Raw genomic sequence first — 10,386 nt, 5'->3', positions numbered from 1 at the left:
TTTTCCAAAGTGATTGTTCCTCTTTCCAGCCCCCCAGTAGTATACGATGGTCCAGGTTGCTCCACATCCTTTCAAAAAATTTTACTCTTCTGTTGAAATACACATAACATACACTACCTTAACTATTGTCAAGTGCACAGTTCAGGGATATTAAAGATTTTCATAATGTGCAACCATCACTACTTTCCATCTCCATAACTCTTCATTTTGTAAAACTAAAACTAAACTTGTTAAACAAAACCCCACTATTCCTGTTCACCCTGCCCCAACCCCTGGCAACCACCAACCTATTTTCTGTCTCTATAATTTTGGCTACTCTGAGTACTCTATAAATAGAATCATAGTATTAATGTTTTTGTGACTGGCTTATTCCAGTTTTATCCATGCTATAGGATATGTCAGAATTTTCTTTCTTCTTAAGGCTGAATAATACTCCATCATATGTATATACCACATTTGATTATCCATTCATCGGTCGATGGACACTTGGGTTACTTCCATGTTTTGGCTCTTGCGACTCATGCTGCTATGAACAGGGGTGTACACAAACCTCTTTGAGACCCTCAGTTTTTTTGGGTATATACCCAGAAGTGGACTTGCTGGATCCTATGGAAATTCTATTTTTAATTTTTTAGGAACCTCCATACTCTCTTCCAAAGAGGTTGTACCGTTTTGCATTCCTGTTCTTCACACACCAAGCTTGTTTACCTATGGAGCCTTCACTCTTGTTCCTCTGCTTGGAATGCTCTGCAAACAAGGCTGTGCAAGACTGACCCTTTCTCATCGTTGTATTTCTGCTCAGTACCTCTTCAGAGAGGCCTTGAGACCACAAAGGCATTCTCTCTCCCATTATCCTGCTCATTCCGTCATAGCCCTCCTTACAAACTGCCAGTTATTTATTATAGTCTGTTTCTCCCACCAGCTTGACAACTCTGTTAGGGCGGGGATCCTGTCTGTCGCGGTCGCCACTGTGCCCCCAGCACCTTGAAGAGTACCTGTCACTATGATGGCGATCAATAAAGGGTAAGAAATCTACCCAAGGAATTGTGCACTCGCTTTCTCCCTGCTGAGCCAACTCTAACCACTAAGGAAGGGTGAAGGCGTGGCCCCGGGCGTGGGGGCGTGGGGGCGTGGGGGCGTGGCAGCTCAAGCGGAGGGCCCGCCCCTAACCCCGCCCCTGTCCTTGTTCTTCTCCGGGGGTCTCCATAAAGTTTATTTGTTTGCGCGCCGCGCGGGGGCTTCTGGGAGGGCCGGCCTCGGCCAATCGGGAAGCGCGGGCGAGCGGCGCGAGAAGCGGCGGCCGCGTTCTCCAGCCGGGACGGAGCGGCTGGGAAGGTTGCAGTGTCAGGTAAGGGTGTCCTCTGTCCATGTCCTTGCCACTTGGGGGCTTGTCCTTGAACTCGGGGTTCCGAGGCTGGGCGGAGCCCGGTCCCCACGCTCGGAGTCACGCTGCTCTCACTTCCCGTTCGCCTCATGGCAGCCGAGCACGCCTGACGCCGGCGACTCAGCGCCTTGTCGAACTGTCCCCCATTATAGCGTCGGGCAGCGCACTGGGAGTACCTTCTGTCTGCCCTCTTTCTGAGCATGGAGGTTTGGCCCCTTGATTCCCCACTTCCCCCCACTACGGCGCTCTGCCGAGGCGCGCCACGCCCCCATCCCCCCGACCCAGTGCCCTGTGAGCCCAGCCTGCCCCTCCCCGCCATAGCCCTCCGCCTGCTCTCTCGTCTCCTGCGGTAGAACCCTGCCCTCCGAGGGCGGGGGTCTTTCGGGCGAGGGTAACTACCCTCTTTGCCTCTCCCAGTCTTTGGTCTGTCTCCTGTACCGGCATCAGGGGAATGCTTCTCCCTATCTAGGGACATGCTAGAGATGAGAACCTGGTGGTAGATTGCACTTTCTTGGGTCTCATAACATCTCATCCTCTGCAAGGACAATACCCGAGTTTACTGGGTCTCTCTAAAAGAGTCACGGGGCGGACCCCAGGGATTTTCGGTCAAAGTTTGGTTTACCCATTCACAGAGCCGCTGGTACCGGTTTGCCCCTGTCACTTGGTTTTTTTGTTTTGGCTGAAATGCCTTTCACTATGAGCAAGGGTCACCTTTGTATTCTGTCTGCGGAACGTGAGAGCATGTCCTTGGACATCGTAGCTTTTCTTTCATCTATTCTTTGTGCATTTCTCTTTGGGAAATTTTGATTTTTCATTCATGGTGAATTGTTATTCAAAGCTCATAGTTTTAAATACATATATATTAGGCCAACAGATCCTGTATTTGTATCTCCATCCAGGGGCCTCTCCCTCGACCAATGCCCAGCTGCCTCTTTTTCTTCTCAGCTGAGATGGTTGATAGGGGACTCAGATTGAACATGTCAGGATAGGCCTAGTAAGCCTCCCATCATCTCCCCTCCCAAACTGCTCTTGCTGTTTTTTTCTGAGTAACGTAAAAGGCTCTAACTAATAACCTTGGAGTCACCTTTGACTGCTGTCTTTCATTCTCACTCCACATCCAGTGTTTGCCACCCTGGGCCAGGTCACCACCACCTCTCATCTGGATTATTGAAATAGTCTCTCATCTGGTCTCCCTAATTCTGCCTTTGCAGTTATGCCCTGTTTTCGGCGCATCAACTAGAAGGGTTCTTTTGAAACACAGGTCAGATCATATCACTCCTTTACGTAAAAGCCCTACAGTGGGTTTCCATCTCATTTAAAGATAAATGCCTTATAGTGAGCCGTCCACAAGACTTTACATAATCTGACCCACTGTTATTTTCCCACTCTTATTTTCTTCTACCCTCCCCTTCCATGGGTCAGACATGCTTGGCCTCAGGGCTTTTGTGCTTGCAGTTCAATAATGTGGTTTGCTTCCTCACTTTTTTTCAGGTTTTTACTCAGGGGTCACCTAGTGAGACTTTCCTCAGTTCCTATTTTCCTTTACTGCTTTAGTTGTTCTTCTTAGCAATTTTATTTACCTTGTATATTGTTTGTCGTTCCCTTCCAGAATGTGAAGTGGGGAGGATTTTTCTCTATTTTGTTCCTTGATAGACGTTCAGCACCTAGATCTGGCACACAGTAAGTGCTCAGTAAATGTGAAATAAAGGAATGCTCTGGCACTGTTATAGGCTTGGGAATACAGTGGTGAATGAAACAGGCCTGCCCTCATTGAAGTGATGTTCCTATGTAGAAGTCCCTCGACAATAAAGGCACAGATACAGAGTGTAGAGTCAGGGCTGTTTTTTAAAGAGAACAAGGATAGCTGAACAGAGACCTGAGTGAAATGAGAGAGCAGGTTATGGGAATGTCTGGTGGGAGAGCATTCCTGGAACAGGAAGAGCAAGTGCAAAGACCCTAAGGTGGGAACAGTTGGAGAAGTGGTAAGCTTGAGTGTCTGAATCTGCTTCTTGTGGACTGAAGTAGAAAATAAGATAGAGGGAAATACAGATCTTCCAAGGAGAGAGAGAGGTCAGCAAAGACCCAGAGGTGAGAGGCCCAGGTGTATTCAGGGACCAAGCCACTTTAACTAATCAGACATTTATTTGGTAACTATTTAATGCCAAATGTGGCTGCTAAGGCTTCAGAGCTGAGCAGTCTGCCCTACAGGAATTTGCCATGTAGAGAAGTAAACAGACATGGGAAGAAATAATTACAACTATTCCACCAGAGAAGAACAGTAATAGAAGGTTCAGAATAGTATGGGAGAGGCTTGGAGTGGGGAGGACTGCCCTAGCTGACTTCGCAGGATATGTGGGCATTCCCCATGTGCCAGTGTAGATTTGGAGTGTGATAGCAGAGTGTGCAGCTCCATATGCAGGAGTATGAAGAGAGGAGACAGCGTAAGGTGCCCCCAGGAGTAGAGACTTACTAGGGTCTCTTTGGGGGAGGGTAGTGAGAGATGTGGATGGTAAGGGTGACAGTGTCAGATCACAAGCACTTCTGGAGGGGACAGAAGGTGTCCCTGGTGGGATTAAGGCAGGGGAGAATTTCAGGAAGAATTCTTGCCAAGGGGAGGGTGAGTTAGAGGAACCCGGAAGGCTTAGACTATTGAGGTAGTTAGGAGAAAAGCGTGAGGGTCAGAGCAGGGGCCAAAGAGATGAGAATTCCCTTTTGCAAAAGGTTTGAGATGTAGATATGGAGATTGACTGGATGTTCAGGAGTGGAGGAAGGGGACCCTGAAGTGACTCCTAGGTAGTCTCTGGCTGGCTTGCTGGATGCCAGTAGTTTTACTGGGAGACTAGAAACCCAGGAGGAGGATGTGGTGGTATGGGTGGCCAAGAGGAGAGAGAAGTGATTAGTTGGGTTTGGGACATGTGTAGTTTGAGGCGCCCGTGGGTCATCCCAGGCGCAGTTGTCAGGGGGACAATTGGAGATACCAGCTCAAGTGAGAGAGCTGGCCAGACATAGAATAGCTTCTACCATACTTTAGTTTTTTTTTTTTTTTTTTTTTTTTAATTTTTTTATTTTTTCAGCATAACAGTATTCATTATTTTTGCACCACACCCAGTGCTCCATGCAATCTGTGCCCTCTACAATACCCACCACCTGGTGCCCCCAACCTCCCACCCCCCACCCCTTCAAAATTCTCAGATCGTTTTTCAGAGTCCATAGTCTCTCCATACTTTAGTTTTGATAAATCAGTGTTCTCATCTGGGCCTGGATAGTCCTCAGAGGTGTTTGGTTGGCCTTTCTGGGGAGGGGGTCCTATGAGCCTCCTGACAGTGTATCTTTAAGAATGTGTGTGTGGTCCTTTTGTGTGCACGTGTGTACAAGAACATTAGAACTCTGCATCGCAGAGTCGATGGCCACCCGAAGGATTAATAACCACTGGTAGTGGTTCTAGTTGAAGCCATGGCCAATGGTGGATTTTATCCAAAGAAATATGCAGTGTGAGAAGAGGAGGTCCAAGGATAGAAGCTTGGCATTTAAGGGACGGGTAGATGTAGAAGCCACAGCAGAGGAGGCTTGAGAGGAGGGAAGAGCTGGAAAAGTAGGAGGAGAACCAGGAAAAGGCGGTGTCTTCAGGTCAGAGGAGAAGTGTTTCAGGAAGAAAGGAATGGTCAGGGTCTCAGAGGCTGTGAGAGAGGAAGGGTTGATAGTTCATTGGCTTTAGCAGTTAGGTCATTGGTGGCTGCAGAGGAATTCAGGAAGTTGGGGGTGGGGAGAGCAGAAATTAGGTTGTAGTGGGTGATGAATGGATGAGGCATGACAAAGGATGGTTGTCACTTTATAAAGAGAGTGGGAGCTTGGTGAGTGCTGTGAAGTGTGTAAACCTGGCGATTCGCAGACCTGTACCCCTGGGGATAAAAATATATGTTTATAAAGCTGTAAAAAAAAAAAAAAAAGAAAAAAGAAAGGATGAATACCCAAGTTTTGTAGCAACATGGACGGGACTGGAAGAGATTATGCTGAGTGAAATAAGTCAAGCAGAGAGAGTCAATTATCATATGGTTTCACTTATTTGTGGAGCATAACAAATAGCATGGAGGACAAGGGGAGATGGAGAGGAGAAGGGAGTTGAGGGAAATTGGAAGGGGAGGTGAACCATGAGAGACTATGGACTCTGAAAAACGATCTGAGAATTTTGAAGGGGTGGGGGGTGGGAGGTTGGGGGCACCAGGTGGTGGGTATTGTAGAGGGCACGGATTGCATGGAGCACTGGGTGTGGTGCAAAAATAATGAATACTGTTATGCTAAAAAAATAAAAAAACTAAAAAAAAAAAAAACAAAACAAAAAAAAGAGAGTGGGAGCTAGAGGAGCATGTGGGGTTGAGGATTTTTAAAAAATCTTATTTATTTATTTATTTATTTATTTATTTTTAAAGATACTATTTATTTATTTGACAGACAAAGATCACAAGTAGGCAGAGAGGCGGGCAGAGAGAGAGGAGGAAGCAGGCTCCCCGCCAAGCAGAGAGCCCGATGTGGAGCTCGATCCCAGGACCCTGGGACCATGACCTGAGCTGAAAGCAGAGGCTTTAACCCACTGAGCCACCCAGGGGCCCCATTATTTATTTATTTTTAAAGATTTTCCTATTTATTAGAGATAGTGAGAGAGAGCACGAGTTGGGGGGCAGGGAGAGGGAGAAGGCTCCCTGCTGAGCAGGGAGCCCAACATGGGGGCTGGATCCCAGAACCCAGGAACCATGACTTGAGCTGAAGGCAGACATTTAACTGACTGAGTCACCCAGATGCCCTGGATTTTTTTTTTTTAATAAGCTTTTAATTTTAGAATAGTTTTAGATTTACAGAAAATACGCAAGATTAGTACAGAGTACTCCATTGCCCCTCACCCAGTTTCCCCTATTGATGAGGAATTATTTTAGGAAAGAAGAGACCTAAACTCTAGGAGAAGGAGCCAAAGACAATGAAAATAACCCTCATTTCCTGAGCTCTGGCTGTGTGTGAGTCCCTGCCATGGGGCTTTTTGTCTTGTATAATCTAAACTCTTTGCTTGTATAATCTAATGTCATCATCATAATATTCCTCTGATGTTTAAATCTGCTCCCTTCCCTGTCTTCCTCATTTCAGTAAGTGGCACCTTCGTGTTGCCAGGTTACTCAGACTTAAAACCTTGGCCTTGTGTTTGACTTCTTTGCTCTCACACTACATAAGTGATTTATATCTACACAGACTCTATTATTAAAACGTATACATGAGTCAAACCCACTATTTGTCTCTTCACCGCTGTCATCCAGGTCCACACTACTCTCAGGTATCACATCTGGGTGCTCGAGCAGTCTCTGAACTGCTCTCCCTGTTTTTACTTTGTGCCCTTCCTCCCTCGTCTCTTCTCCATGCAGAAGTGGGAACGATCCTTTAAAAAGGCTTAACCCTTCTGTAGTTCCCATCACACATAGACTACAGTCCAAGGTTCTTATTACCTTGTGCTGTGAAGTCAGTACCATCTAGCCCCTGCCCTAACCCCTTCTCCCAGCACTCTACCTCAGCCATGCGGCAGGCTCTTCACCTGTGCTACAGATGCTTCTGTCTTGAAGCTTTTGCACTCATTGTTTTCCTCTGCAAGAACATTCTTCTCCTCAGATATCAGTATAGCTGACTCCCTTACATGATTTGGGTCTTTGTTCAGTGGTTTCCTTTTTATTTTTATTTTAAAAAAAATTTTAACAGAGAGAGAGCATGCACAAGCAGGGGGTGCTGCAGGCAGAGGGAGAGGCAGGCACCCCACTGAGCAGAGAGCCTAACATGGGGCTCAGTCCCAAGACCCTGGGATCATCACCTGAGCTGCAGCCAGATGCTTTACCTATAGAGTCACCCAGGCACCCTAATGGTTTCCTTTATAAAGAAGCTTCATAGAACATTCCAGCTAAAGCAGTCCCACTGTGCGCTCTACCACATCTCCCTGTCTCCTTTGTAGCACTTATCAATACTTGGCATCATGTGTCTATTTTTTTGTTGTTGGTTTTTTTTGGGTTTTTTTGTTTGTTTCTCTCCCGACATAAAAGTTTTTTGAGTCTGGGAGTCTTACCTGTTTTTTCCACAGTTCCATCCCCAGTGCCTTGAACAGTACATGGGAGAGGCTTAATAAATATTTTTGACAGGAAGTTAGGAAGAAGGGATTCTAACTTTGGTGGCTGTTATGATGTCAGCATAGGAATTTGAAAAATAAGGAGTCATTATGGTGCAGGAGGGCTGGGTCCAAGGACCCAGAGGAGGTCCTGCAGGGATCTTTGCGTGGGATAGAAATCAAATGTGAGTCGAGAGGAAGTAAGAATAGGGTTTATTGAAGACAGAGAGAGTGTAGGTACAGACTATCTAAGAGACTCAGAGGGAAGAAGAGTGAGTCTCATCTTTGTTTGGGGGCTGGGGTTTTTATTAAAGATTGAGATCTGTTGTAAGTGTCTTTTTAGGCATCTGGGAGCTGGTTAAAATGAACGAGTGTTTAGGTGTCTTCATAAGTCACTTGTGCCCTGGAGCCACGGGTCTTGGTGGTCCAGTGGTCTGGAAAACATACTTGACACCCCTATCTGGTCACTCTTTAGATGTTATCTGCTGTGCTGGAAGACTCCAGAGAAATCACTAACTCCTTGACCTATATAGGGGGGACGTACATTATCTTTATTATAAGGCATGTGTAAGGTTGAAGTACAGGTCCTAGCAAGAATAAAGGCAGCAGAACAGTCTTTCATAGGGTCCCTTTGGTTTCCCTATCTCAGTTAGCCATTCTTGGCAAAATTTGCAGAAGTTTATTCTGTCAATCAGTGACTGTGGGGATCTAGCTACTGTTTGAGAACACCACTGGAGTTGAAAAAAAAAAAAAGCTGCAAAATGCTTTAAGCTTCAGGCTGTTTGGGGGTCTAGATATTAACAGACAGTAATGTAAAACAAAGAAAGAAGAGAGATATCAGCAAAATGGTAAGCTAAGAGGCCCTGATCCTTGTCCCCACATAAAAATAGCAGAATAACCAGCAGACAACTACATATTGACCTAAAAAAAAAAAAAAAAAAAGCCCCTCCCCCGGAAAAAAACAAAACTATAAAGTGAAATAAGGAGGTTGCAGAAACTCCGGGGAGCACCAAAACTGAAGCTTGGCCACATGGAAAACTGTAACACAGATAAATGAATGGAGTAGAAAAGAGTTTCGGTGAGGGGAGCTTTTGTGGGTTGGGTGTTGAGGAAAAAACCATCTGGTAGGCAGTAGTTGAACTAGTGGTAAAAAAAAAAATTAATAATAATAATAATAATAATAGCCAAGGTCTGCTGAGTGGTTGCTATGCGGAGATGCAGCTCTTTTTCCATTTCACACATGGGCCCAGCAAGAGTAATTAACTTGTCCACAGTCACCCCACTAGAGAGTGGAGGAGCTGGCTGGAGCTCAGGGGTACATTTTCCCTAGTTGGAAAAAATGCCATGCGCAAGGGCATACAGCATGGCATAAATAAAGAGGGCTAGGGGCAGAGCAGATTAGGTAACTGTTACATAGGGTGTCATCAAAAGCATTGCCTCATCTGGATCCCTATGCGTGGAAGGCTTGGAGGGTTTTTGAGCAGAAGCAACGTAGGAAAAGTGCTGGAAAGATTGAGGCGGCCACAGCAAGCAGAGTGATGTGGAGCGGGAGGAGCTTGAAGACCTGTCCTACTGTCTCAAGAACTTGGGTTAAAAGGGTGGAAGTTGGGCCTCCTTTGATGGCAAGGAAGATGGAATCAAGGTTAAACTAACTTTATTATGGTAATCATTTCCCAGTACATGCAGAAATATATATGTTACGGTGTATATCTTAAATGGACACCATGTTATGTATCAATTATATCTGAATAAAGCTGGGGGAAGAAAGCAGTAGTTAGAAGATGCTGCAAAAATGCAACTATCTCTTGCTATTTAAATCTGTTAGGTAATGAGAGTTTGGATAGCAAGTTTGGAGAGTGACTGATGTCCCATCAGCTGAATATAAAGTATTTGGTTTCCTGAGTTTGGGTAATGAGGAATACCGATCCTTTCTCTCAAAAAATGTATCTGCATCTTGTTGGTTTTTGAGCCTGGAGAGTAGAGAAAACCTGTAAATAAAAATTCTGAGGTCATGTGCGGATGTAAAGGAGAAGGGTGAGTAAGAACCCGAGTGACAGAGAGAGAGAGAAAGAAGCCAGGGGACAGAGAAGAGGAGATGAGGAAGGCAGTGGGGGTGGTGGTGATGGTGGATGACTGCATCATTTTGAGATGTGCCAGGTGTGACAGTTATGTGCTGGAGTGGAAACGCATAGACGGTGCCTGGAAGCTCTGGGTTGGATTGTGGATTTGGTAGTCATTGCCATTGAAGATTTGGGGCCAGTGGTCAGACAAACACACTGAAACAAAGGGTTTAGAGCAATTTAGAAATTAACAAGTTATTTAAAATTATACAGGGTCACATCTAGCTATGGAAAAGAATTCAGACTGACAGAGGGGTATAAAATGAGAAGTCCCAACTCTTCCCTTTGCTTTCTGGAGGTGATGCTAAGTTAAGTTTCTTGCTGTGCTTATGTTTCTTGCTTTTCTTTGCATTATCTGTGAACAGACCTTAAGTGTATAGCTCTGTGAAATTTTACGTATTCACTCACGTGACCACCAGTATACAGAGATATGGAACATTTCCAGTACCCCAGCACTTAGAGTAAGCCGCCAGAACAAAATACCATGGTCTGGGTGGCTTCAGTAGTCAAAGTTTATTTTGCCATAGTTCTGGATGCTGGAAGGCTTGAGATCAGAGTCCCATGGTGGTTGGGTCCTGGTGAGGACCTGCTTCCTGTTTTTTGTTGTTGTTGTTGTTGTTTTAATATTTTATTTATTTATTTTACAGAGAGTGAGAGAGAGAGATCATAAGTAGGCAGAGAGGCAGGCAGAGAGAGAGGGGGAAGCAGGCTCCTTGCTGAGCAAAGAGCCTGATGTGGGGCTCGATCCCAGG

At 45.6% G+C, this 10,386-nt stretch overlaps 1 protein-coding gene across 3 annotated transcripts in view; it reads left to right on the top strand.

Moving 5' to 3' along the window:
- The first annotated feature begins 1,210 nt into the window (after positions 1 to 1,210).
- The window catches only part of NUP93 (nucleoporin 93), a 112,741-nt gene continuing 103,565 nt past the window's right edge, over positions 1,211 to 10,386 (top strand). The window contains exons 1-2 of one of the 3 annotated variants that reach the window (XM_047711053.1): positions 1,271 to 1,348; positions 2,994 to 3,064. The gene's annotated coding sequence lies outside the window, so the exon portion shown is untranslated. Of the gene's footprint in view, positions 1,349 to 2,993; positions 3,065 to 10,386 lie in introns of all 3 variants that reach the window. The other 2 variants (XM_047711056.1, XM_047711054.1) reach the window with 2 other exon arrangements.

The sequence above is a fragment of the Lutra lutra genome, chromosome 17 (assembly GCF_902655055.1).
Source record: "Lutra lutra chromosome 17, mLutLut1.2, whole genome shotgun sequence".
Taxonomy (NCBI): domain Eukaryota; kingdom Metazoa; phylum Chordata; class Mammalia; order Carnivora; family Mustelidae; genus Lutra; species Lutra lutra.
This window is presented reverse-complemented; position numbering and strand designations above follow the sequence as displayed.